This window comes from Balaenoptera acutorostrata, chromosome 3 (genome assembly GCF_949987535.1).
Source record: "Balaenoptera acutorostrata chromosome 3, mBalAcu1.1, whole genome shotgun sequence".
NCBI lineage: Eukaryota > Metazoa > Chordata > Mammalia > Artiodactyla > Balaenopteridae > Balaenoptera > Balaenoptera acutorostrata.
Window position 1 is genome coordinate 76,658,832 of NC_080066.1, and position 27,219 is coordinate 76,686,050.

A 27,219-nucleotide genomic window follows, 5' to 3' on the forward strand; every position below is an offset into this window, starting at 1 on the left:
TCTTCACGTTTACTCTCTGATAAAATTCTTTTTTCATATATCACAATATTTGTTTATTTAACTTACTGTCTTTCTTCTTGAATAGACTACAAGCTATGCCAGGGTAGGGCATTTTTGTTTTGTTCACTAGTATGTAACAAACACCTAATACAGTGTCTGTCGTAGTTGCTCAGTAGATATAAGTTGAATGTATGAATAAATGAATGTCTAGGTATCGAGGATAGATTTTTTTTTCTCACGAGCTAACATTCTAGTGGAAGACACATGCTGATCTATGTGATAAGTGCCCCGATAAAGTAATACAAGGAAGTCATCTAATCTGGACCTGATAATTAAGGAAGGTTCTGAGATAAACCTTGAGCTGAGTCTTTTAAAAAAGAGTAAGAGTTATAAGGAAAGAATGAAAGATCTTCCACACAGAAAGAAAGCAGCATATGCAAAGGTGAAAGATGGCCAGATTGTAGGCTGTGACGTGGAGATGAGAGAAAAAGCTATAGGACACGACAGACATACCATGCTATGGCATTTGAATTTTGTCCTGTGCAATGTGGGAACTAGTAGTGATTTTTTAATAAAAATAAATAACATGATCAGAAATATTCTTCAAAAAGTTCTTATTGGCATTAATCTAGAGAATGGAATGGAGCTGGGAAAGACTATAGGGAAGGAGAAAAGTTGCAAAGGTATGTTATCAAAATTGAAAAATGGTAAAGGCCCTGAATTAAAGCAATAAGAGTAGGGATGGGGAACTTCCCCGGCGGTCCGGTGGTTAAGACCCCACCTTCCAATGCAGGGGGTGTGGGTTTGATCCCTGGTCAGAGAACTAAGATCCCACATGCCGTGTGGTGCGGCCAAAAAAAAAAAAAGTAGGGATGGGCTTAAGTGATGGAAGAAAAAAAATGATAACTTGGTGATATAGTTGGTAGGGAGAGTCAAATATGACTTTCAGGTTCCTCATACAGGATACTGGGTGAATAACAGTGTTACTGAGAAAGTACGAGGAGGAGTGTGGTTAGAGTGGGGAGAGAGCTCACTTAAAATGGTCGTTTCCTTTCACCACTTGTATTCCTTGGATTCTGGGTCTGGGTGTGCCATTATTGCCGCATAATAAGTTACCCCAAAACTTACTAGTTAAAACTACAGATAATTATTATCTCAGAGTTTCTGTGGGTCAGGAGTCCAGATGCAGCTTAGCTGGGTGCCTCTGGCTCAAGGCCTCATAAAGTTGCAGTCAAGCTGTTGGCTGGGGCTGCAGTCGTCTGAAGGATTGCATAGGGCTGGAGCATCTGCTTCCAAGGAAGCTCTCTCGTGGTAGCAGTGGAAGTTCTCAGTCTCTGGTTGGCTGTTAGCAGGAAGCCTCATGCTCACCACATGTACCTCTCTATAGGTCTGCTTGAGTGTCCTCTTGACGTAGCAGCTGGCTTACCCCAGAGAGAGCAATCCAAGACAGAGCAAGGAGGAAGCCACAGTGTCTTTTAAGGCCTAGTCCTGGAAGTCAAATACTGTCACTTATGCCATATTCTCCTTGTTAGAAACAAGTCACTAAGTCCACACTCAGGCTTCACCTTGTGAAGGGAGGAGTATAAAAAGATTTAGTGAACATATTTTTAAACCTTCACAAATGCCGTGAACATTTTAGGCATACAGAAGAAATAGGTTTAGGGTGGAGAGAAAAGAGAGGACAGTTTAAAAAAATTCCTTACTACCCACATGTTAAATCTGACATAGAGATAGTTGGTGTCAAAGATAGTTGATCATTTGAGTTTTGAACTCAAGAGAGAGAAGCCTGATCTCATTAGTACAGATTTGGGAATTGTTGGTGTATCTGTGGTGATTGAAATCAGAGAAAAGGATGACGTAGCAGTAATGAGTGAAATGAAGAAAGGACCATGAATAGAGCCCCGGGAAGAACCATAGAAATCCAGTAAAAGGAGAAGTTTCATTAAAGTGGCTACAATGGAAGTCAGATTTATAAATGTTAAGGAATAAGAAAGTGAGGTGGAAACAATGAAAATCTTTATTGCAAAACTTGGAAATAGTTCTGTTTGGGTCTTCTTTTGCAACTGCAAAGGAAGTTAACCTATTCCTTTCCATTTCTACTTGGATTCTGTGTTTGGACACCATAAACGTTTTAGAGATAATAGAAGGAGGCACAGGTTTAAGGTAGAGGGGGAGAGAACACTTTTTAATATTTTATTACCAACATGCTAAATATGAAGTTCTTGATGGACATGCTGGTAGAGATATTAAGATGTTTTTCATATTTTATAGGCATATGGTAGGTACTTTTTTTTTTTAACATCTTTATTGGAGTATAATTGCTTTACAATGCTGTGTTAGTTTCTGCTTTATAACAAAGTGAATCAGCTATACATATACATATATCCCCATATCTCCTCCCTCGTGGTCTCCCTCCCACCCTCCCTATCCCACCCCTCTAGGTGGTCACAAAGCACCCAGCTGATCTCCCTGTGCTATGCGGCTGCTTCCCACTAGCTATCTGTTTTACATTTGGTAGTGTATATATGTCCATGCCACTCTCTCACTTTGTCCCAGCTTACCCTTCCCCCTCCCCGTGTCCTCAAGTCCATTATCTACATCTTCGTCTTTATTCCTGTCCTACCCCTAGGTTCTTCATAACCATTGTTTTGTGGGTTTTTTTTACATTCCATATATGTGTTAGCATACGGTATTTGTTTTTCTCTTTCTGATTTACTTCACTCTATATGACAGACTCTAGGTCCATCCACCTCACTACAAATAACTCAATTTCATTTCTTTTTATGGCTGAGTATGGCAGGTACTTTTTAATCAAACCTTAGAGTATTTGATGTCAGGATTTATTGAGTTTCTCACTGAGATGTAGAAATAAAGGGTATGCATTTCATTGATCCTTCCACTCTTGCTGTCTTCCCTTGGCTACTGTCCAGACTTCTTATCAAAGTACATAAGGGCAGACACACAAGCATCTATCTGGGGATTGGGTCCAATCTGCTGAGCAAAGCTTACTGAAAAAGTCGAGGCCCAGACATATATTTCTAGGATCGGTCTCCAGGTTGCCTCAACAAATAAGAAGATTCAGTTACCTTGGCGTATATGTTTGCTTTCAGTATATGAGCTACTGTTAGAAAGTGATCAAGCAAGGACCTACCAAGGGTTAGTTTTTAATTGTTGTACGTGCATGGTATAACCCGGTTAATTCTCTAAGGAACTGGGGTTGGGGGGAAGCCTGAGTGTAAATTAATTGCTGTTTTGAAAGTGAAGAAACCTAAAGAATCTGTGGTTAGTGGGTTGAATTACTCCTTCCCTTTTCTTGAAGAATGTGCATTTCTTAGAGGGGAAAAGGAAACCTTTTTATATTCCCCACCCCAGGTTTTGCTTACCCAAAAATATACAGCCCAGGAGAGTATGTGCATGTTACTCTTAAGAGGCACACTCCAGTAAGGCAGTGCCACACCATTGCCATGGGTCTCAGGTCTCTCCCAAGCCCTGCATTAACACAACATCTGCTCCAGTCAGGCTTTACCAACACACAGAGTAGCCATTCTTGCCCCTACCTGCATGCTTTTACACGTAAAGCTACATCTGCTCGCATTTATTCATGCCTCTCAAAACCTTGCCTGTCCTCTGTTGAATTGATAATGCATATTTTGAGTATCTATTGTAATACATTATACCAGTCTCTTGAGATTTAAAGATAAATAAGATTGGTTTCTGCCTTAAGGGTATTACCTAATCTAGTTGGGGAGATAGGTATGCACGATTAGCTATAATACAGAGCAGAATATTCAAGTGACGTAATAGTGACAGGAGTAAGAAAAAGGGATACTTGGAAGTAAGAGAAACTCATGGTAGAAATGACTTTTAATCTGTGTTTGAAAGACAAGTAAAATATTAATGTGGATAAAAAGGAAGCAAAGCATTAGGGCATGAGGGAAATTCTTATGAAAAGAGCTAGTTTTAGGAAATAGCAAATATGCTTATTTAATAACCACGGAGGTAAAGGATGATAAATGGAAGATGAAGTTGAAGAGGTAAGTTAAAGCTTGATAGCGGAAGGTATTGACTGTTATTTCCAGATAGTTTGATTTGATTCTAAAAACAATGCAGAGGGCTTCCCTGTTGGTGCAGTGGTTAAGAATCCGCCTGCCAAGGCAGGGGACACGGGCTCGATCCCTGGTCCGGAAAGATCCCACATGCCGCGGAGCAACTAAGCCCGTGTGCCACAACTACTGAGTCTGCTCTCTAGAGCCTGCGAGCCACAACTACTGAAGCCCTCGCACCTAGAGCCCGTGCTCTACAAGAGAAGCCACGGCAACGAGAAGCCCGCGCACCACAACAAAGAGTAGCTCCTGCTCACCGCAACTAGAGAAAGCCCGCACGCAGCAACGAAGACCCAACGCAGCCAAAAATAAATAAATTTATTTATTTATTTTTTTAAAAAATTATTTTATTTATTTATTTATGGCTGTGTTGGGTCTTCGTTTCTGTGCGAGGGCTTTCTCTAGTTGTGGCAAGCAGGGGCCACTCTTCAACGCGGTGCGCGGGCCTCTCACTATCGCGGCCTCTCTTGTTGCGGAGCACAGGCTCCAGACGCCCAGGCTCAGTAATTGTGGCTCACGGGCCCAGTTGCTCCGCGGCATGTGGGATCTTCCCCGACCAGGGCTCGAACCCGTGTCCCCTGCATTGGCAGGCAGATTCTCAACCACTGCACCACCAGGGAAGCCCTAAATAAATTTATTAAATCAATCAATCAATAAATAAAAGCAATGAAGATTTATTGAAGGCTTTTTGAGCAAGATGACATGATCAATTTTAGGAGTTACAATATAAAGGCTTATTTAGAAAGGAAAAAGTCTTCATACTATTTTACAATATGAAAATATTAGAGGGAGAATATGGCTGGGGTGAAGAGACAACTAGTTATGTTTTCAACCAAATGTTGGCAGTACAATTAAGGTGATATCCTATGGAACCTATAGACTGAAAATGTGGGTCTGCAACTTAGGAGAAAGAAACAGGAAGGTTGGGGACCCACCTTTGGGCTGACATACCAAGAAATTGGGGCATGTCTACAACCAAGATGGCCTTTTTTTTTTTTTTTTTTTTAACTCTTTTTCTTCCACTTCCCCTTTATTTGGGTCAAGGGGCTAGGAGTTTGGTTACATACCAGATTAACTGAGCAAATAAATACATTGAGAATAATGGGAAAGAGGAAGGCAAGAATAAACCCTGTAGTATTGGTTTGGAATTGGAAATGAAATCATGGTACTTAATGTATACAGAGGTGGAGAAATAGATGTGTGTGTATACATATGCATACATATTTCCTAATTCTGCTGATAGGGTCTAGAAGCAAGGGCACTCTAGTAGTAATGAGCACACCTAGCACCAGCACCCAGATCTTGGTTTCCAAGTCCCATTCTTCACTTAAAGAAACTGGGGCTTCTTGGATAAATTACTAATTCCAAGAATGGGGAAGGGAAGCTGTAAGATGAACTTGGAAGTGTGAAAATGCTCAAAGAATGATGGGTGCATGTCAAAAGAACAGGAGCTAGCTTAAAGGAGTTCCCAGGTCCATTTTAATTTGAGCATGAAATAATGATAGTAACAGATTGAAATCCTTTGAGTAAAATAGTAGTCCACAAGCCCATACAGATATGAGTGAATTAAAAAATGGGGCAAAAGGGAATATTCTGTGGTAGAATGCCAATCAATCTAGAGAGAATGATGGAATTAGAGAAGTCACAATTTGCAACCAGTATAATAATAATAAAGCTAAAAATCATCAAAGGATGCTAAATGCAGTTGGTGAAAATTTGATGGCAAATAGGAATATTTGCATAGTCTTAAAGAATCTCACTGCCAGATAGTTATTATTATTAATAAGTATAACATGCTTATTAGTTTACTTAATGCTGAAGAAACCTGGCAGAAACTATTTTAACCAAGTAACTAAAGTTGATATCACCAGTAATGAGACAAATTAACAATGTGTGTTTCTAGGTATGCATGAAGAAGAACATAGCATCACTTTTGTGGTATGTTCCTGCCAAATGTGCGTAAGTTATAAGGAAATACCAGAGAAACCCAAAGGCGTAGTCTATAAAGTGATTGGTCAGCAATCTTCAAAACTGACAGGATCATGAAAGACAGAGAAACACTGGAGGACTGCTTTACTTAAAGACTAAGTTAATGGGACTCATAATCCTGGTTTGTATGTATAGTCCAGTAAAGGACATTATTGGAACAACCCGCAAATCTTGAATGGAGTTTGTAGATTACATGGTAGTAATGTATCTATGTTAATTTCCTTTGCTGTGGTTATGTTAGAGCATGCCTTGTACTTAGGAAATAAACACTGAAGTAAAAATTGGTAATGGAACATCACGTCTACAACTTAGTCTCAAATTGGAGGACTTGGGCAGAGAAACGTTAACAGGGAGTCTTGGTGAAAGGTATATAGGAGCTATATGTACTATTTCTACAACTTCTTTATAAATTTGAGATTATTTCAGAAGAGAAAGTTTGTGAAGGGACTACCCTGGTAGCGCAGTGGTTAAGAATCCGCCTGCCAATGCAGGGGACACGGGTTCAAGCCCTGGTCCGGGAAGATCCCACATGCCGCGGAGCAACTAAGCCCGTGCACCACAACTACTGAGCCTGTGCTCTAGAGCTCGCGGGCCACAACTACTGAAGCCTGCACGCCACAACTACTGAGCCCGTGTGCCATAACTACTGAAGCCCATGAGCCTACAGCCCGTGCTCTGCAACAAGAGAAGCCACTGCAATGAGAAGCCTGCGCACTGCAACAAAGAGTAGCCCCTGCTCGCCGCAACTAGAGAAAGCCCACATGCAGCAACAAAGACCCAACACTGCCAAAAATAAATAGAAAATTAATTAATTAAAAAGAAAAAAAGTTTGTGCAAAATGTATTGTTCAGTGTCAGGTATTATAGGAAGGTCAAGGAGGATGAAGACTGAAGGGAAAAGGCTATTAGATTGAATAATCAATCAGGCAGAAAGACAAGAATCTAAATGAAATGGCAGGGGGTGGGGGAATCAGGGACTCCTGTTTTTAGGGTCCCGAGCATGAAATTTTCCTTACAGTTCAAAACCCTAAAAACAAAACTTTTCTGCTTTAAATTCCTACTGTACTTATTATAATACCACAAAATTTGAATCTCAGTTGTTACCTAGATTATTCTCTTTCAAGTATTTTTCACAAGTCCCTAAACAGACTGTAAGCTCCTCGCAGGCAACGATTATGTTTTTATACAGCTGTGTGTCTAACCCAAGACCAAGCACAGGGCGAGGCAGCCTCCAGATGCTGCATCAACACCCACTAAATTGTGCTGATACCTCCCCATTTACCAGCATGCGGCTAAGTTGTCTCTAACTCAGTCTTAGATCCCTTACTCATAAGGGCAAGTCTATGGGCAGCTATGAGCCCTGCACAAGAAAAGAAATTTTAAAACTTGTATTTAGGGAAACCCTTGGTGGTCCAGTGGTTAGGACTCCACACTTTAACTGCTGAGGGCCCAGGTTCGATCCCTGGTCTGGGAACTAAGATCCCACAAGCAAGCAAGCAATAAATAAATAATAAAAATAAAAATAAAAACTTGTGCTTATTAAAGGCCATGCCAGTCACCTCTCAAGAAAGACTGAAGTTCCATGTTTTGGATACATTTTTACAATACTGTCTAACTCGCAATGTTACTATATGTCATTTAAGAGCAACAAGGTAAGTATAAATTCAGGTTAGATTTAACAATTTGGAAGACCCTGTATTTAAAACCTCTTAAAAACATTCTATCTAGCACCCAAAGCTTGTTTGGACATGAATATGTAATCTGTGATTCTTTCTGCGGCAGAAAAACAAAAAACAAAAAACTTCCCTTGTCAAAGAGTGAGACCCATGTCCAGTCGCCGGCATGCTGAAAAGAAGCCTGCTCCCCAACTGTGGGGTTGTGTGAATGCCAGGTAAACTCAGCTCCTCCCCAGTTTGCAAACTGCTCTTTCAACAAAATTCTGCCCAACTTAGACTGCAGAAACTAAACTGTAAGGTATTCTGATTTTAGCCTGTTAGATAGGACTCCAAATAAATAGGATGTTGTGTCCAGGCACAGCCTTACTGACTCCATCATCCTCCATGAGACAATATTTAAATTTACTCCTGGAAGTTTTCAACTGAAAGTGAGAAATGAGTCCGAAATAGATAATAAAGTGATTACAATCTCTTTGTTTAATTGAATGAGAAAGTTAACATTTCTATCAAACTTAAGAAATAGAATGTATTTTATGGAGTTTGTGTTTTATGTTTAGCTAGTCTTGGGTCCCAACAGTATGCAAACAGCAGTTTTACTAATGTGAAAAACAAATAGTTGACAAGTATATTGTCTGCCCTCTGCCCCACCAAAAGTGATGCAAATTATAGTTTCCCAAGTGCCGCAGTGGGCAGCTGGAAATAGTCTCTGTCCAATTACACAATGAGTTCTTTTGAGTTCAGGAAGAGGGTGACTGAAATCACAGTGCATCAGGCTTGAATGTCTCTGTATATGTGTGCATGTTGGGAAGCTAATAAAGTGGTAGGTCAGTCCCTAATTCAGTTTGGCTTTTTTTAATGCTACACTCTAGTGCCTGAAAGCTTTTACTCTTAAGGAGCAAGGACTGTGTAACTTACTAAGTGCCTAAGGCCAAAATGCCATTTTGCATATGAGGGTGTGCTGAGTTTGCTGTCAGCCAAGCCTTCTGCCTCCCAGGAGCCCCTGCTAGAGTTAATTCACATCCAGCAGTTGGGGAAGTCTTCAGAATGTTAAGACTGTCAGCTGCAACTTGGAGAGGTATGAGATGCTGAGTCTTAGAAGTAGCCAGTCCAGAGTTTGTTGGAAGAGGCAAGCGATGAGGGGGGAGCAGAGAGCACTGAGTTAGTCTCAACTCCACCATTTGCTAAGGCTGTATCTCTCCCCTCTTTGAGCCTGGGTCTTTTCATCTCTAAAATCCAGAATTTGATGCCTTCCCAGCATATTCTACAGGCTCTAGTGGCCTTCCAATAAATAATGGATATAAAAGTTCTTTTTAAACTGCAAGTCACTGTATAAATGTGAAGAATTGTCAGATCACATCAATTGGAGATGTCATCTGAGTTAAAACTTGAAAGGAGTTTGTCAGACTGGAAAGGAAATTTCAAGCTGAGGGACAAAGTATGAGCCATGCTGCAGAGGTAGAAACATGCACAGCATGTTGTAATGGCAGGACATCCAGGGTGCCTAAGGCCTGCCCAGGGTAACTACGGTGAAGAGACCAAAAGGAACTTAAGAAAGTGTGCTTGGGAGAACTTAAGAAAAAGCCCTGAGTGCCTTCTTAGAAACAGAGGGCATTGTCTTGAGATGGGGAGTAATCAAAAGCTTTTTAATGAGGGTGGCAGTCGAGGTGGGCAACATGATTAAACTTCTATAATGGAGAGTATGGCAGTAGTATGTCAGATAGATTGGGAGGCAGAATGGAAAGTAGGGAAGCCTGCGGGTGGGGGAATCAAGGGAGGCTATTTTACAGTCTAAACCTGAGGTTATGGTGATCAACCTTACTCAGCAATCTGTTCACCTTTGTTTCTGCAGTACCAAATATGCCTGCCACATTTGTGAGAATGTGACCGAGCCAATGAGATAGAAGGTGCAGATCTTAAATATACTGGAGTTGGACACGTCAGAAATGGGTAATAAGTACTACAGATCCTCACACAAGGTAAGCCAGATGCCTCTCCTTCCTCTAGGGCTCAAAGCTAAATGGGATAAGGGTTCCTTTGCAAAAGTTGTTCTTTAGGGAATTAAATTCCAGTTGTGTCACTTGGAAGTGGATTCTAAATGCAAAAAAAAAAAGGTGGTATCCTCCCAAGAAGGTCGCTTAATAAAGGATGGTTAACTCTTTAAATGTTACTTTTACCTAGCTGGACTCTCCTAACCTTTTAAAGCTTGGACTCTAGAGTCCAGGAAGGAAAAAGAAAGTGAGGCAAGCAGCAGTGCCCAAATTGAAACCCAAGTTGCCCTCTCTCAGGGACTTGAGAATCTGTGTAAATCACAGCATGACCTCCTCCCCAGAACGTTTCAATGTTTACGTGATATTTATGTTAATGTTTAAACGTTTAAAATGGATACTACAGCCTTGAGAGAGAAAATTGAACTTAACCCGTTAAAACTTAATAATAATATGGAGACCAACATTGCCAACCCATGTGGGTCTCAGGACATGCCCCCGCCCCCCATTCCTTTTCAGTTTGGTATCAAGTGTGTTCATGCTTCATGTGTGTTTTTTTTTTAACAATACAAGGTGGATGATTCTTTTTTTTATGTTCCTAACTTATAAACAGACCAACTTGTTAAAAGACTAACAAAAGCAATATTAACAATTCTGAGAAATGATTTCTGTTTATGAAGGAAGAATAACTGCAGCTCCAGGAGAGTAGTCAACCTTTGTGAGAACTGGCTGGTAGAGGTCTCTGGGCCGGCCCTGTATCCACCAACTCTGTGCCTTTTCCTTTTCCTCTGCAGCTGTCTGGGGTTCTGTCTAGGTTTGTTCCAGCTCTCCAGAATGCCCACATGAATACCACTGGCTCTGGAAGGGGAAAGGGACTGATGGTATTAACTGAATTCATTTTGCTGGAGACTTACAGGAGGCTGATGTCATTCACTGGAAACTGCAGCAAACTTGGCTATTCCCTTGCCCATGGGAGTATTGGGTTTTTGAGAATTTTTTTTGTTATATAAGTACCTCATCCATAGATATGTCATTATTGAAGATTCCACTTCAATCCAATATATTTTTGGACATTTTTCACCAAAAACATTACTTTTAAATAGTATTACATAATTTTGAATATTTAACATCTCAGGAACTCTGAAAACTTTATTGGGCTGATAGATATCCACTTCAGACCTCATATCAGAACAATCAAATTTCCTTAAAACTAGAAAAAAGGTACTACTGAGTCCATTGAACAATGTAATCAAACGAGGGCCTGATCACGCCTTCATGTGTTTTTAACCCTAGCTGGCGGTATTCTCTCCTCCTGCTATTTTTTGCTCCCTTAGTCATGGACCTTGTCTCAGAGTGACCTTTAGCTGTTCCTCAAAACTCCTCTCAAGTGACCAGGATTTGCCTTAGGCTCTAAGGGAAATACTTAAGTGGAGGATTTCCAAAAATATTTCCACAGTTTAGACAATGGTGCCATTAAATAAATATACACCTTCTCCAGTGACTAATCCTCTTTACCTGTTTTTATAATGGAGTGAAATTTTTTAATTTTTTATTTTTTTTATTTTTGGCTGCATTGGGTCTTCATTGCTGTGCACAGGCTTTCTCTAGTTGCGGTGAGTGGGGGCTACTCTTCGTTGCGGTGCACGGGCTTCTCATTGCGGTGGCTTCTCTTGTTGCGGAGCACGGGCTCTAGGCGCGCGGGCTTTAGTAGTTGTGGCACGTGGGCTCAGTAGTTGTGGCACGTGGGCTCAGTAGTTGTGGCTCGCGGGCTCTAGAGTGCAGGCCCAGTAGTTGTGGCGCACGGGCTTCGTTGCTCCATGGCATGTGGGATCTTCCCGGACCAGGGTTCGAACCCGTGTCGCCTGCATTGGCAGGCGGATTCTTAACCACTGCACCACCAGGGAAGTCCCTGGAATGAAATTTTTAAAAATTAACAGCCAAAAAAAAAAATTAACAGCCACATCTCTCTACATTGACGCTTCCCATGGATATGGAATACTTTGGTGTATGTTACATTTCCTCTTTTATGATTGCACAATGACTTTAAATAGCTATGAGTAACTGTGAATGCGTTGGCCAAGAGGGACTATCTTACTTCCTTTCTCTAAGGGTTAAGTGCTGCTGGGCTCCCCTAGCATTTTGATTTCATTTCTGATACATTTGTTATATTACAATTACTCGTTTACCTCCACCAGATCTTGAAGTTAGAGTTAATGTGTTTTCTCCTATGACACATCTGCTATGCAGTCTTGCCCTAGTACCTGGCATATAGTGGATACTCAATGTTGGTTAAATTGAATGAATTTACCCTGATTTCTATAGTCAGATAGATACTGGCAGCTTTCTCAGGGACATGAGTGATCAAAATCAAGTAGGCTTCTATCTATACTAGATTAAGCATTTTACTAATTTCATAGAAAAATATGTGTAAAACACTCAATAAACAAAACATTCATGTAATTGATAATTAAAGAGAAAAGATGGGGGCACCGGATATAGGGAGACCTCCTGGGAAAGATTAACAAGTTAGGAGTATAGTGAGTCATATTTTTTTTTCATTGTTTTACAATCTTAACAGCTTTTCTTAGATTCCTTCCTTTTGAGTTGCGGCATAACCTGAATATTAGGGTTGTTTTTTTTAACCCCACCCTGGTTGCTATAGTTGATGAGTCATAGAAACCAGAGAAGGGAAAGACCAGTGAAATCATCTGGTTCATCTCCAAATTAGGGAGTGGAGCATTGGGATTTGGGGAAGACTAACCTCTCATTTGAAAAGACGAAAGGAAAAAACTGCAACTAGAGCTGATGAGAGCAGCTCACCTGTCTGTTTGCCTTTTGCTTCTAACACAGTCCTGAGATCCACCCTGTTAGAAAGCAATCAGGAATTCTTATCGAGGGCCCCAGGAAAACAAGATGCCAAAGTGTTGAGGAGTCGAACCAGAATTCTACTGCCTGAGTAATAAAGTTGGATTATGAATCTTTCAGTGATTGTTTTAATGGAGTCTTACAGAATTTGAAACTCTGTTTTTAGCAAGGTCTTATAAATTTAAGAGCTAGCAAAAGCCTCACAGAAGATCTGGGCTAAAATGCCTAGTTCCCAGATGCAGAGACTAAGGTGGAGATGATAAGAGATGATAGGTATGCCTAGGTCAGGAGTACAGACTCTCAATCCCTTTCTCTCTGTGTCACAGTCACACAGGATCCTCCCTCACATTGCTCTCCTCCACTGTCATCGTCCTCCTCTTCTCCCCCTTCTTGTTCTCCTCTTTTGCATTGTTGGTTGAAGCAATGGCAGAGACGATTCAGCATCCGTGTCTGCTCTTCATGTTAACCAAGGCTGAACCCCCAGGTATCACATGACCTTGGGCCACAGAGGCAAGTGGATGCCACTTCAGCCTCACCTGCAGCCTGTCTACCACGCTCCTTGCTCTCCTCCTACTTGCTTCTGTGTCGTCCCAGCTGCAGAACCTTGGCCTCATCTCCTGTTCAGACTTTGCTCTTGTCCTTTGAAATTTTTAACAAATCATAGTGTCCTCACCTTCCCCCTTGATACCTAGCTTAGCTCTCCCCCAACTTTTGATGACCCATAGCATCCCTGCACCAACTTTGGCCTCTTGGGTTACAGAACCGGCTTCATACTGCTTGCTCTTTGCCAATGTCCCCTTACAAAATGGGAGGACTCTTTGAACCTTATCAATGCTGATAGCATCTGTATATCCCCAATATAAATCCCCATATCTAGTTATCTGAGTACATTATCACAGGTTCACATTATTAGAAATCTAAATTCCTTTGCAACATTAGAGATATTCAACAGTTGCCTGTTATTTTATTTTGATAATATTCTAACAGACTTATTTTACTTTAAAGTGATGTTTTTCAGTCACAGCTATACATTTGAGTAACTTAGGGACTAAAAACATGTTAGGGTCTCATGACCCAAAGACCCTGAATGAAAACAACTACTTTATATGGATATATTCAGTTATGCAAGGGGTAATCTTCCCAACTTGGACAAAAATGGAATGCAGAGAAAGAAGGTGGCCAATTGTATTTGATAAAAATAATCTATTGATCTCCTTGCGAAGAGATATAATTTTGTTATTCAAAGTATTTCCATTTAGAAGTCCTGCTGGGTCTGTTTTAATGAGTAGATAAGACCTGTTTACGTTTAGTAACATCCATGTGCCTATAGACATTAATGTGCCTAAATCAGTTACATTTGCATATTAAGGATTGAGTTTTAGAGCTAAAAGAGAATTTGAAGATTTTCTAGTCAAAGCCCCTCATTTTCCAGATAAGAAACAGTATCATAGATCCTGGGTGATTTGTCCAAGTAAACGTAATTAGGATAGGAGCTAGGACCAGAACCTCTGCTTCCTGGGGTCGATGATGACTAGCACAGGACTCAGCAATAGAGTACAGTCCAGCGAAGTCAGGTCTTTAAAGATGCAGAGCCTGCCATGGGCCCACACTGGGCGAGGTGCTGGAGTTGCAAAGACGAACAGGGAGCTCCCTGTCTAATGGTACAGCCTGGTACATAAACAGCCATAGTGCCATGGGATAAAGAAGTACTGCAAATAAGACAAAGGTTATGTGAATAAAGAAGTGTACTCTACCCTTCCCATAAACCTCATGCCACGAGGTGTCTTATTTATTATATTATCTTGCTTAGCAAACCTTTTTATTTTTTCTGTATAGTATATGAACTGTGTAAGCTTTGGCCCTACCTAGGTTGTAGTATCATAAATTATGATTAGAAGAATCAAAATCAAATGAGGGGCTTCCCTGGCGGTCCAGTGGTTAGGACTCTGCACTTCCACTGTTGGGGGCACAGGTTCGACCCCGGTCAGGGAGCTGAGATCCGATGTGCCGTGCGGCGCGGCCAAAACAAACAAAGAAATGTTGGTTTAAAAACAACCAAATGAAATGTTACTAGATTGAGTGTTTTCTTTGTCTGCAGAGGGTGCTGTGATATCCAACTTTTACTCTATAGTTCTTTAATTGTATTTTCTTGAATATATTTGAAAAAATACCATCAGGAAGATTGACGTTTTCCCCAAAGCCTGCCACAGGCTGTTATAATCTTAGTGTGTAAGACGGAAGCCCTCTTTTCACTATGTCTTTTTCCAACTGTGTATAAAATTACAGAAGTAATATGTATTCATTGTTAACAAAAATCAAATAATATAAAGAAGTGTATAAAAGGTGAGCATTCTCCTTTACACATACACACCAATCTTCTTCTTTCCCAAGAGCTAATCAATATCAGCTTGGTGTATATCCTTCCATATATTTGCATGTGTGTGTATACATACATGTAGACACCTACACACATATGTAAATATGTAAATGTACATACATAGCTATTAACTTAAAACTAGAGTCAAATTAATATTATTGGTCTAATGGACTTTTTTTAACTCAGGAGTTGTAAGGTCTTTAAAGTAAAAAAATATTCAAACACTCAAAATGTATCTAGTAGACATTTAATAAGGATGAAAACATTTGAAGTGTAGTTATCTTTATGTGTGTTTTCATACTCACTAAACATATTTTATTTTATGAAAAATACTGTCCTATTTTAAGCAAACTCTTATGGCTAAGAGGTATATTTTTTATTACAGAATTAGGATTTTTCCAGACACTTAACACCTAAGTAATATTTGTATATATGTTGTGGAAAATGCTGCTTGAAGGAATGATAGAGGCTGAGAGAGTTTGAAATATTTATCCTCTGACTTGCCGAACCATAAAAATGCAACAAAATGCACTGAGGTAAGACCTAAGATGCTACTCTGATGGCTCAGGAAGCATCCCAATATCTCAGCAACTTAATATAAGAGTGATCATGATGGGGTGGATATGTGTAGCCAGATCTGTTTTCATAATGTTGTATATATCAGTATTGCAATAACTTAGCATGCCAACAAGACACAGGTTTACACTCACATTCTGCTTTCTCTTCTGTTTTACTCTATATTTTTGAAAACTGTCCATATTGATCTAGCTTCAGTCGATAATACAGATATTTCATAATTAATTTTAATTTAGCCTCACTGATGAGAGATATTTCATAATTAATTTTAATTTAGCCTCACTGATGAGCACTTAGGGCATATCAACCGTATAATGCTACAATAAAAATCCTTATACACATATGTTGTGGTCATGTATGACACCCTTTTCAGGATAGCTCTTTTTTTTTTTTTAATTAATTAATTAATTTATTTTTGGCTGTGTTGGGTCTTCGTTTCTGTGCGAGGGCTTTCTCTAGTTGCAGAAAGCAGGGGCCACTCTTCATTGCAGTGCGCGGGCCTCTCACTATCGCGGCCTCTCTTATTGCGGAGCACAGGCTCCAGACGCGCAGGCTCAGTAGCTGTGGCTCACGGGCTTAGTTGCTCCGCGGCATGTGGGATCTTCCCGGACCAGGGCTCGAACCCGTGTCCCCTGCATTGGCAGGCAGATTCTCAACCACTGCGCCACCAGGGAAGCCCCAGGATAGCTTTCGTGAAGCAAAATCACTGAATCGAAGGGTATGAACATTTTAAATATTGATAGATACCGCTAAATTGCCTTCTCACTGATAACATATAAGCATTTCCATTTCAGCCATTTCCAACCACACTGGATACTATCAGCCTTTTAGTTTTTGCCAGGCAAGTTTAAGTATGAATAAGGGCAAGGTAATGTTTTATGGAGAGAAATCCAATAGTAAGAGGTACTGGGTAAGAGTGTTGGCACAACCAGTAACAACCAAATGCCTGTCCTCCAGGGGCTCCTGCCTAGTTGCAGAGACCAACAAACTAAAGAATAACAATGCAAGGTGATAACTGAGAGAGGAGAAGGACATTAAAAATGTCAAGAGAAACAGATAAGCACCAAATCTGCCCGCAGGGCTTGGGAAAGGTTTTCCTTCATGAGAAAATAATATTTGCTCTGATGCTTGAAGGATGAGGAGAAACTCACTATTAAGGAAAGTGGGAAAGGGCATTCCAGGCAGGGAAGCAGCGTGGAGAAAGGCATATGGAGGTGTGAGTATGATTGGCAGTGGTGCAAGGTGGGAGTGAAGGGAAAGATGTGGGCAATTGGCTGTCAGGTCAGTCAGACCCTACCTACCAAGAAGGGTTTCCAGAGAGGGGTCATGTAATCAGACCTATTTCTTAGAAAGATATTCTGGATGCCTTGTAGAGAATGAATTGAGACCAAAAGTATATGTTACAGCTGGGAAAGAGAGGTTGAAGTCACTGCAGACATTTCACTGAAAATATCTCAAAACAAAACAGAAACTGTGGTTTGACCACACAGAGTACTCTGTGTGGTTTGGGTCATGATACCTTTATTCAACAAGTGTGTATTGAAACCGTATCATGAGTTCAGCAGGGCTAGATGCTGAAAGGACTCAAAAAGCCAATGAAATAGCCACTGTTTTTTCAACACCTACAATACACCAGGCACTTTTTATACTTCGTCTAATCTTTACATTTGTCTTGCAGTATCACAAATGAGAACATTGTGGTTGTTAAAGAAGCAGAGGGACTTCCCTGGTGGCGCAGTGGTTAAGAATCCACCTGCCAATGCAGGGGACACGGGTTCGAGCCCTGGTCCGGGAAGATCCCACATGCCGCAGAGCAACTAAGCCCGTGCGCCAGAGCTACTGAGCCTGCACTCTAGAGCCCGTGCACCACAACTGCTGAAGCCCGCATGTCACAGCTACTGAAGCCCGCACGCCTAGAGCCTGTGCTCCGCAACAAGAGAAGCCACCACAATGAGAAGCCCGTACACCGCAACGAAGAGCAGCCCCCGCTCGCCGCAACTAGAGAGAGCCCACACGCAGCAACGAAGACCCAACGCAGCCAAAAATAAATAAACAAATTTATTAAAAAAAAAACAAAACAGAAACAGAACAAGACGCCAGAACTGGTTCACTCCAAGCCCCACTCTTGTTCACGGACTCAGTCTCTCTGATTCTCCTCTACCTTCTTCCCTCCCTCTCTTCCTTCCTTCCTTCCTTCCCTCCCTCCTTCCCTTCCTTCCTTCCCTCCCTCCTTCCCTTCCTTCCTTTCTTCCTCTCTACCTCCCTCCCTTCCATCTTCCCTCCTCTTTTAATATTTATCTTCAGCTAAGTTATACAGGTGAATAATTCTAAAAGTCACATATTTACACAAAATTCTATATCATTCTATATAAATCAGAGTTAAGCTTATTTGTTAGTAACAGAGACTGGATGTAAGTACTTTAAGTGAGGTAGAAATTTATTTTTTCTTTCATGTACAAGAAATCCGGAGGAAAGCAGTCCAGGACTGAGTTGATGGTTTCACACTCATCAGGAAAAGAGCCTCCTCCTGACTGTTTGCCCTGAGCTTTTGTTTTCATCCTCCAGTTTTTTGATCTCCATCCTTTGTGCCTACTTTCCATCTTCCAGTTTTCCTCAAGGTCCACAGTAACTGAGGGAGCTCCAGACATCACATCAAGTATGAAGCAAAGGAAGTAGGAGAAAAAAGGGTGTTCAGCAAAAAAAACCCAGACCAAACCAAACCAAACCAACAAACTAAAACAAACAACAGTAAAAACCCCATGTCAATTGTCTGTTTTCTCTTTAAGGAGATTTTCTTGAAGCTGAAAACTGCAATCTTTTAGCTGAGTATGTTGTTGCCCACTTTAAAGAAAAGGTTGCTAAGGAAAAAAAAATCAGAATGTATATTGAGTCAGGAATTTGGATTTTCTATGATAGCTTCCACACGCGCGCTCCCTCTCTCTCTCTCTCTCTCTCTCTCTTTCTCTTTCCCTCCCAGGTAGCAATTACTTAACTTGATCCACAATACCCACAATTCCTGCTCCCAAAAGCCAAATATTTTCAACACTTGTAGTTATGTCTTGTGGAGATTCACCACTATATTTTTAAATAACATGCCAATGTTTCTTAATTTTTCAGTTTTAAGTAGTATCTATTGTGTACTAATGGAAAATAAGGTCTTTTACTCCTCACCTACAGTATACACACAGAATCTCAAAATGGTTACATTATTTTTCTCTAATGTTGTTTACAGAATTATGATTATGGAAACATAGAGCCAGGTAATGTGTTATGTTTACATTTCCTTCTCATGGCAACTGTTTCAGCTATATGTTGCTGCATAAGTAACCAGCTCCAAATTTAGTTTCTTAAAACAATAATTTGTTTTGCTCACTAGTTTGCAGTTTGGACAGAGTTTGGTAGGAAAGGCTTGTCTCCACTCATATTTAGCTGGCGTGGTCCACCTTCAATATAGCTCACACAGATGTCAGGTTGGTACTGGCTGTCAGGTGTAGACTTTGGAACCTCTCCATAGGCTGCTTGGGCTTCCTCATGGCATGGTGGCTGGATTCCAAGGCAAATGTCTCAAGTAAACAAGGTAGAAATGCAATCAGGATCTAGTCTCAGAAGTCACGTAGCATGACTTATGCTGTATTCTGTTGGTCAAATAAGTCACAGCACGTCATGAGATTCAAGCGGACTGGGCATACCCTCCTCCTCTTGATGGGGAAGTGGCAAAATTCTAGAAGAGCATCTGGGATGGGAAATATTACTGTGGTCATCTTTGGAGAATATAATATGTTGCGTCTCAGTCCATTTGGGCTGCTATAACAAACTGCCATAGATTGCGTGGCTTATATACAACAGAAATTTATTTCACACCGTTCTGGAGATAGCTAAGTCCAAGATCAAGATCTGGTTAGGACCCATGAGGCTTGTGGGATCTTAGTTCCCCAACCAGGGGTTGAACCTGGGCCCTGGACCCCCAGGGAATTCCCTGGGCCTCTTTTTTTTAACATCTTTATTGAAGTATAATTGTTTTACAGTGTTGTGTTAGTTTCTGCTGTATAACAAAGTGAGTCAGCTATATGCATACGTGGATCCCCATATCCCCTCCCTCTTGCGTCTCCCTCCCACCCTGCCTATCCCACCCCTCTAGGTGGCCGCAAAGCACTGAGCTGATCTCCCTGTGCTATGTGGCTGCTTCCCACTAGCTAGCTGTTTTACATTTGGTAGTGTGTATATGTCAATGCTACTCTCTCACTTCATCCCAGCTTACCCTTCCCCCTCCCCGTGTCCTTCATGAAGTCCATTCTCTATGCCTGGCCTCTTTTATAAAAGTACTAATCCCATATGAGCGTTCTGTTCTCATGGCCTAATCACTTCCCCAAAGCCCCATCTCTAAATACCCTCACATACAGGGTTAGGTTTCAAGATATGAATGTGGGGAGGATATAAACATTCAGTTTATAGCATGCTGCAATAATTTTTTGTTTTCCTGGAGCTTTTCATTTGATATCAATAGTTTTTCTTATCACGCTCACAAATTCATTCCTAAGCCATCCAGTGAAGCTGTTAATGTCTTCTCAGTATGTTCAAACACCTGGGGTAATTTCTTCCTCCTACTTTTTCTGAGGCATTTGTGCTGGAGCCTTTGGTCCTCTTCTCCAAGCTAGACTGGTTGCTCTTTTTTTTTTTTCTTTTTTTGGCCATGCTGCACGGCTTGTGGGATCTTAGTTCCCCAACCAGGGATCAAACCCAGGCCCTCGGCAGTGAAAGCACGGAGTCCTAACCACTGGACCGCCAGGGAATTCCTTAGACTGGTTGCTCTATATGCCTGCTGCACAGCTATTGTTCCAAGTTCTCTCTTCCCCATCATTCTGGGAATTCTGTTCACTTATTTGTGCATTGAACCCCTTGTTTTCTGGATCCAATGCTCCTGTTTTTGCTTTATTCTCTTGTTTTGGTGAAGTACATCATTCAGAAGTCTCCTGAGACGGGGTGCATAGTGGGATGAATGGTGCCCCCCCCAAAGCTTATGTCTCCATCCTAAGCCTCAGAATCTGTGACTATTTCCTAATTTGGAAAAAGGGTCTTTGCAGATGTAATTAAGTTACAGATCTCAAGATGAGATTATCCTCAATTATCTAGGTTGTTCCTAAATCCAATGAGAAGTGTTCTTCTGAAAGACAGAAGAGGAGAAGATGCAGAAACAGAGAAGAGGGCCTTGTGAAGATGGAGGAAGAGATTGGAGTGATACAGTCACAGAGAATGACTGGGGCCGCCAGAAGCTGGAAGAGACAAGGAAGGATTCTGCTTTAGAGCCTCCAGAGGGAGTGTAGCCCTGCTGATACCTCAATTTCACACTTCTGGCTTCCAGAACTGCAAGAGAATACATTTGTGTTCTTTTAAGCCACCAGGTTTGTGGTAATTTGTTATGGCAGCCTTAGGAAACTAACACAGGGCACATAGGCATAAACAACGTTTTTGAAAACTTAATTATGCATGCATTCTTTTTTTTTTTTTTTTTTTTTAATTTTTTTTTTTTTAATTTTATTTATGGCTGTGTTGGGTCTTCGTTTCTGTGCGAGGACTTTCTCTAGTTGTGGCAAGCGGGGGCCACTCTTCATCGCGGTGCGCGGGCCTCTCACTGTCGCGGCCTCTCTTGTTGCGGCCTCTCTTGTTGCGGAGCACAGGCTCCAGACGCGCAGGCTCAGTAGTTGTGGCTCACGGGCCCAGTCGCTCCGCGGCATGTGGGTCTTCCCAGACCAGGGCTCGAACCTGTGTCCCCTGCATTGGCAGGCAGACTCTCAACCACTGCGCCACCAGGGAAGCCCTATGCATGCATTCTTGATTTATTGTTTGGCTGGGTATGGAATTCTAGTTGCAAAATAACGATTTTTTATATTTATCTTTCCTGATACATTGTTAGCATTCTTCTCTAATTAAGAGCTTTCTCTGTCCCCTCTTTGTGTATTTTCTATTTTACTATCAGTTAGACTATTCAATGTGTATCATCAGTTCCTATCATTATTCAATATGATGCTCAAATTGCCCCCAGTTTTAACCAGTGAGAATCCCTTCAAGTTGGCTTTTGTGTCTTTTTGCTATGTTCCCATAAGTCATTTAGCACAAAGCCCATCACGTATTTTCTCTCTGTCCCACCTCTGGAACCAGCCATTTCTCTAAGAACTAGACCATTTACTGGGGAATAGTATTTGGAAACTAAGATCTGAGTCTTATCATGACATTCTCCTTTCTTACCTTTCATATATGACTTATTTTTTTAATCTCTCTGGAATCTTTTAGGAATTTCTCCCTGGCCCCATCCAGTGTTCTGAAATTTCATGATAATGTGCCTTGGGTTTGTTTTTCCATTTCTTATAGCTTTCTCAATCTAAAGACTCAGCCTTCAGTTCTAAAAAATGGTCTTCAGTTATTTCTTGGTGATTTTCTCCCCTCCATTTTCCCTATTTTTCTTTCTAGAACTCCTATTATTTGGATGTTGGGTTTTCCAGATAGATCTTTTTCCTCTTCTGGCCACGTCTTCAAATATAATACATTATTATATACTGATTGCATATAACAAGCCTGAAGGTAATAGCAGCTTTATGGTTGGTGAGACTCTAAGCCATATAATGTAGGGGACTTGGAGACAGCCTGTGTCTCCCTGAAGCAATGGTGGTATGTGAGAGATATGGTGTAATGGAAAAAGCAGTGGATTGAAAGGCAGACAGATGTATTCTACCCTCAGTTCTGCCACTTACTAGTTTAAGGATTGTGGTAGATTGTCTACAGAGGTGGTTGCCAACAACTCCTTCCACTCATGTAAACATATGTCTCTCCCTTTATGAAGAGGTGGAATCTATTTCCCCTTCCCTTGAATCTGGGTTATATGACTTCCCTTAATCAATGGGATGCAGCGGAAGTGGCACTGTTCTACTTCTGGGCCCAGCAGCTTCCACTTTCACTCTTGAAGATCAGTAACTACCCTGCTGGAGGCAGGCCCTTGTGGATCTTCCAGCCTCATTTGAGTCTCCCTAGACAACTCTAAATAGACCAGAGATGAGTTGACTCCATGAACTCTGCCCTATGTGGAATCATGAACAACTACATCGGTTGTTGTTTTAAGTTTCTAAGATTTGGAGGTGGTTTATTTCCTAGTAATAGGTCACTGAAACAGAAGTTAGTATGTGGATGTGGAGTGTTGCTATAACAAAAACCTAAAATATATGACATTGACTTTACTTCCAGACAGTAACCGGAGAGAAGACTGTTAGTGGAGGTTGGAAAAGTGGTAAGGAAATTGCTACAGAAGGCTGGGGAAAAGGCAACTCAGGTTATGTATTGGCAGAATGTTTAACATTACTGTTGCCTGTGGTAACATGAGTGATAAGAAAATGTGCCTAATGAACTTGTGGATCTAGTCAAGGAGATTTCCAGGCAGAATGCTGAAAATGCCAGTGGTCTTTTTTAGCCACTTATGATAAAGTACAAGAAGAAAAAAAATGCACTAAATAAAGATGTTTGGTTTTCAAGCAGAATTCTAGCCAATGAAAGATTTGCAAAGTAAGAAATGGCCTCAGAATAAAGATCCAATCACATGTGGCTGCAAAACTTTTTTTTTTTTAATTAATTAATTAATTAATTTATGGCTGTGTTGGGTCTTCGTTTCTGTGCGAGGGCTTTCTCTAGTTGTGGCAAGCGGGGGCCACTCTTCATCGCGGTGCGCGGGCCTCTCACTATCGCAGCCTCTCTTGTTGCGGAGCACAGGCTCCAGACGCGCAGGCTCAGCAATTGTGGCTCAGGGGCCTAGTCGCTCTGCAGCATGTGGGATCTTCCCAGACCAGGGCTCGAACCCGTGTCCCCTGCATTGGCAGGCAGATTCTCAACCACTGCGCCACCAGGGAAGCCCCCAAAACTTTTTTTTATTTTTAAAATTCCAGAAAGATTTAACGTGGTACTTTGAAGACCATCTCAGGGCTTCTAAGAATCTTAAGTGCATTGTTCCTGCCTGACAAGCTCAAAGTAAAGAGAGAGATGTATTATTAGAAAAAATAATCAATGTGAGTTTTGGAGCATGGAGTTAAGCCTCATTAAGATTTACAGAAATTCCACAAAGTTTTTGAGAAAATTGCATTGGATATGAATTTTGGAGCATGGAATGAACCTCAATAAGATCTATAGAAAATCCACAGAATTTTAAAGATAATTGTATTAATGAAAGGACTGCCAGGTTGGACACAGAAACAGTTGAAAAGAAGTTTCTGGGCCTTCAAGTTTCTACTAGCATGAAGCAGGTTGAGAGAGCTACTCAGCTACAAATATGGACCATTCTTAAGGAAAAGGAAAGACATCTCAAGAGAGTGGAATCAAGAGGCCAGAAGGCAAAGCCAAAAACCAGATGATGGATTAAAGCAAAGATTGGCAAACTACAGCCCATAAAGTCAATCCAGCCTATTTTTGGATAGCCCACAAGCTAAGAGGCCTGGCAGCTTCAGCTTTTGCTTTTTGAGAGCCAGCTTCCGTTATTATCCTGGTGTAGAGAGGAGGACCTGGCAGATGAGAGGATGGAGGGACCCGGGCTGCTCTCAGCCATTCTAGCAACCCTAGCTGAGGCACCAAATGAGTGAAGTTCCTTTCCATCCTACAACCCTAGTTCAGCTGCCCCATCCAACACCATGGAGAAGAGACAAGCTGTTGCCCCTGAGTCCTGTCCATATTGCAAAATCATGAGCAAATAAATGGTTTTATTTATGTTTGAACCACTAAGTTTTGGTGGTAATTTGTTAAACTGCAATAAGTAACTTGAGTGCATTTTTAAATTTCTGGACTGGGCAGGAGACTTTATTTGGGCTCCAGTTTCTTCATCTATAAAAATCAAGAATTGGAAATGTTAGTCTCTTAAGGACCCTCTCTGCTCTAACATTCTGTTATTGGGTGAATAATTCTATTATTCTGTAAGTTTTAGTGAGTGCCTATCACTGCTAGCTAGGCACAATTAGCAGTGTTGAGGTGCAGCAGAGAAAGTGTGAACAAAATAAAGTCAAGGGCTTCCCTGGTGGCGCAGTGGTTGGGAGTCTGCCTGCCAATGCAGGGGACACGGGTTCGAGCCCTGGTCTGGGAAGATCCCACATGCCGCGGAGCAGCTGGGCCTGTGAGCCACAATTACTGAGCCTGCGTGTCTGGATCCTGTGCTCCGCAACAAGAGGCCGCGATAGTGAGAGGCCCGTGCACAGCGATGAAGAGTGGCCCCCGCTTGCCGCAACTAGAGAAAGCCCTCGCACAGAAACGAACACCCAACACAGCCAAAAATAAATAAATTTATTAAAAAAATAAATAAAGTCAAGGCTTTAGAGAACAGAACGCACAGCAGCAGACACAATCTGAGATCTGTTGTTGTAAACATTCTTCCAGCCATGGAGGAGAAAGAAAGAAAAAAGGATCTTTGCACTCAGAGATTCAAAAGCTCATTTAAACTGGCAGAATTGGCCCCCCATTCCTCAGAAAGAGCAAACCATGACTTCTGATAGCTTCCTTTTTATGAAAATACCAGTGTGAAGTTCTGTAGCAAGAAGCAGACTCTGGTTATTGGACAGATCTGTATGTTTGGCTTTGCTGGATGCCCTAGACAAGCAAAAGCATTCTTCTGGCTACTTGGCTTTTAGGTATTCCACGTGATTTGAATTAAATCTTACCTTCTGTAGAGGGCCTTTCACAGCACAGCTGGGCATCAGAGGCCCAGAGAAGAGAAGGGAAGCAGAATGCCGGTCACCATTACGGTCAGCCTGTGTTCTCCTTCTGTTCCAAAATGTTTAGGCTGTAAAGCTTGCATTCTAAATTGAAGGGCTATAAATGTAAATCAGAAATTGTATCAACAGAATTGCTTTATTTTCTATTTGTCCTTCTGACAGTGCCTATAATGTTTCACTCTGAGTGAAAGAAACGGGTAACAGTGCCCTGGGCTGAGTGTCCAGAGACCCCATTTGTGGTCTGGACTTGACTGTGAGCTTGGCAACGATGTCTTGGCCTTGCTGTTTCCTGATTCCCAGGAGTGAAGTGACGCTCAACTGGAAAGTAAAAACGGACGTTAAGATAGACGGAGGATTAAAACAGAAGCATCAGGAGAAAGAGCTAAGTGAGGTCTGTGAAAAGAAGGAATTCAAAGGTGCAGAGAGATCTTTGGGATTCTTAGCAAAACTCTCCTGCTAGTTTGAGGTCTGAGTACAGTATTTGCGCAATCAACCACAAAGCCATGTTTGCCTGCATGTTGCCACTGCGGTTCGTGGAAGCAGAGAGTGGAAGAAAAGCGAGAAACAGCAAAACCAAGCCAGGGAGCTGAGTCTGAGAAAAAACAAAAAACCCAAAAAACAACGGCAGTTAGGACAGAAGGAAGGGAGGAAACTTCTTTGTTGGAACTCGAGGTTCAAAGCCACCGGCCCCACCCAGCCCAGGACGGCCTGCCACGAGGACGCGCGGGAGGCCCGGAGGGTCGCGGGAGGCATGGAGGGAAGCCAAGCAGAGCGCGCTCGGGAAAAGGGCGCCTCCCCGGGCGGGCGGGGTGGGACCTTGGCTCCTGGCTTCGGCTTCCTACCCCCCCCCACCCAACTCCCACCGTGACTCCGCGTCTCCCAGCGCGCTCCGAGGCCGGGGCGGGGCCAGTCCTTTGCCCGCCAGGACCCGGCGGATCTCCCTCCCCGCGCTCCTCCCGGCAATAGCCGGTCAGAGGTTAAGCTGATATGTTTGCAGACGGTAACGGGGAGCTGGATGCCAACGGCCCAGCTCAGGGGAATCACGATTTATGTTTCTTGGGACAATTCTTCCTTCCATTGCATTGACGCCTTAAACAAACAAAAAAGTGACTTAAGGTCAGAGTCGACGAAAGTCTTGCAAACGTATTAACCTGAGGCAGGGCTGCGCACTCGACGTGGCGCTCGAGAAGTAAAAGAGGAAGAGAGGAGGAAACTAGGCCGGTACTGGTGCTCGAGGAAGCCTCGGCGGCACTTCACCGGAGGGCAGAACCGTGGGCGTGGGGCCGCTCCCACTGGCGCGGCCCGGGGAACGTTCCAGGGCTAGGCGTCCCCCGCGGCCGAGCGGGCGGGCCGGCGAGTCTGAGTCACCCCGACTCGGGTGCTAGCGGCCGGAGCAGGAGAAGGCGGGGCGGGCCGGGCGGGGCGGGCCTCCCGTGCACCGCGAGGATGTGGCGGCTATAAAAGCCCCACCCAGGTCAGCTGGCTCCGCTCTGCATCTGGCGACGCTCGCAGCGCAGTGCGCCTGGCCCAGGTAAGCGGGGCGCCCTGCCCGCCCTCCCGCCCGCGATGGCCCCGGGGCCGCCGCGCTGGCGGAGTGTGGAGAGCGGGGGAAGGAGACGGCCTTGCAAAGAGCAGTTCTGGAGACGGGGACTCGGGAGGCCGTCCTGGGAGGGGGCTGAAGGGACGGTCCGCACTAGGAGCTTTGCGAGGAGGGCGCCCAGTGGCGAGGGGGGTCTGGACAGGAGTGAGGGGGGGCCGGGTGTGCCCCGGCCTGTGGGGTGCAGGGCAGAAGGAGGGGGTCGGGCATCCCCCACGAAGTGCTCACAGGAAGCCCGACGAGGTGGCGCCGGGGAGGGGGGCGGAGGGAGGCCTCGCATTCCAGACGCGCCGGGCGCCGCTGGGGGGCTGGGTGTGGCCT

The 27,219-nt window shown here is 42.7% G+C and overlaps 2 protein-coding genes across 15 annotated transcripts in view; both read left to right on the forward strand.

The window, feature by feature from the left end:
• Positions 1–25,482, forward strand: part of ICE2 (interactor of little elongation complex ELL subunit 2) — a 93,042-nt gene extending 67,560 nt beyond the window's left edge. For 10 of the 14 annotated variants that reach the window (XR_009007554.1, XR_009007553.1, XR_009007550.1 and 7 more), the window contains 4 exons: positions 6,007–7,982; positions 9,617–9,743; positions 15,380–15,530; positions 17,249–17,648. The gene's annotated coding sequence lies outside the window, so the exon portion shown is untranslated. Of the gene's footprint in view, positions 1–6,006; positions 7,983–9,616; positions 9,744–15,379; positions 15,531–17,248; positions 17,649–18,030; positions 18,782–20,700; positions 20,957–25,463 lie in introns of those variants that run through there. The other 4 variants (XR_009007556.1, XR_009007552.1, XR_009007555.1 and 1 more) reach the window with 4 other exon arrangements.
• Positions 25,483–26,793: 1,311 nt separating this feature from the next.
• Positions 26,794–27,219, forward strand: part of ANXA2 (annexin A2) — a 44,568-nt gene continuing 44,142 nt past the window's right edge. Inside the window, exon 1 of the mRNA XM_057543365.1 lies at positions 26,794–26,832. The gene's annotated coding sequence lies outside the window, so the exon portion shown is untranslated. The remainder of the gene's footprint in view (positions 26,833–27,219) is intronic.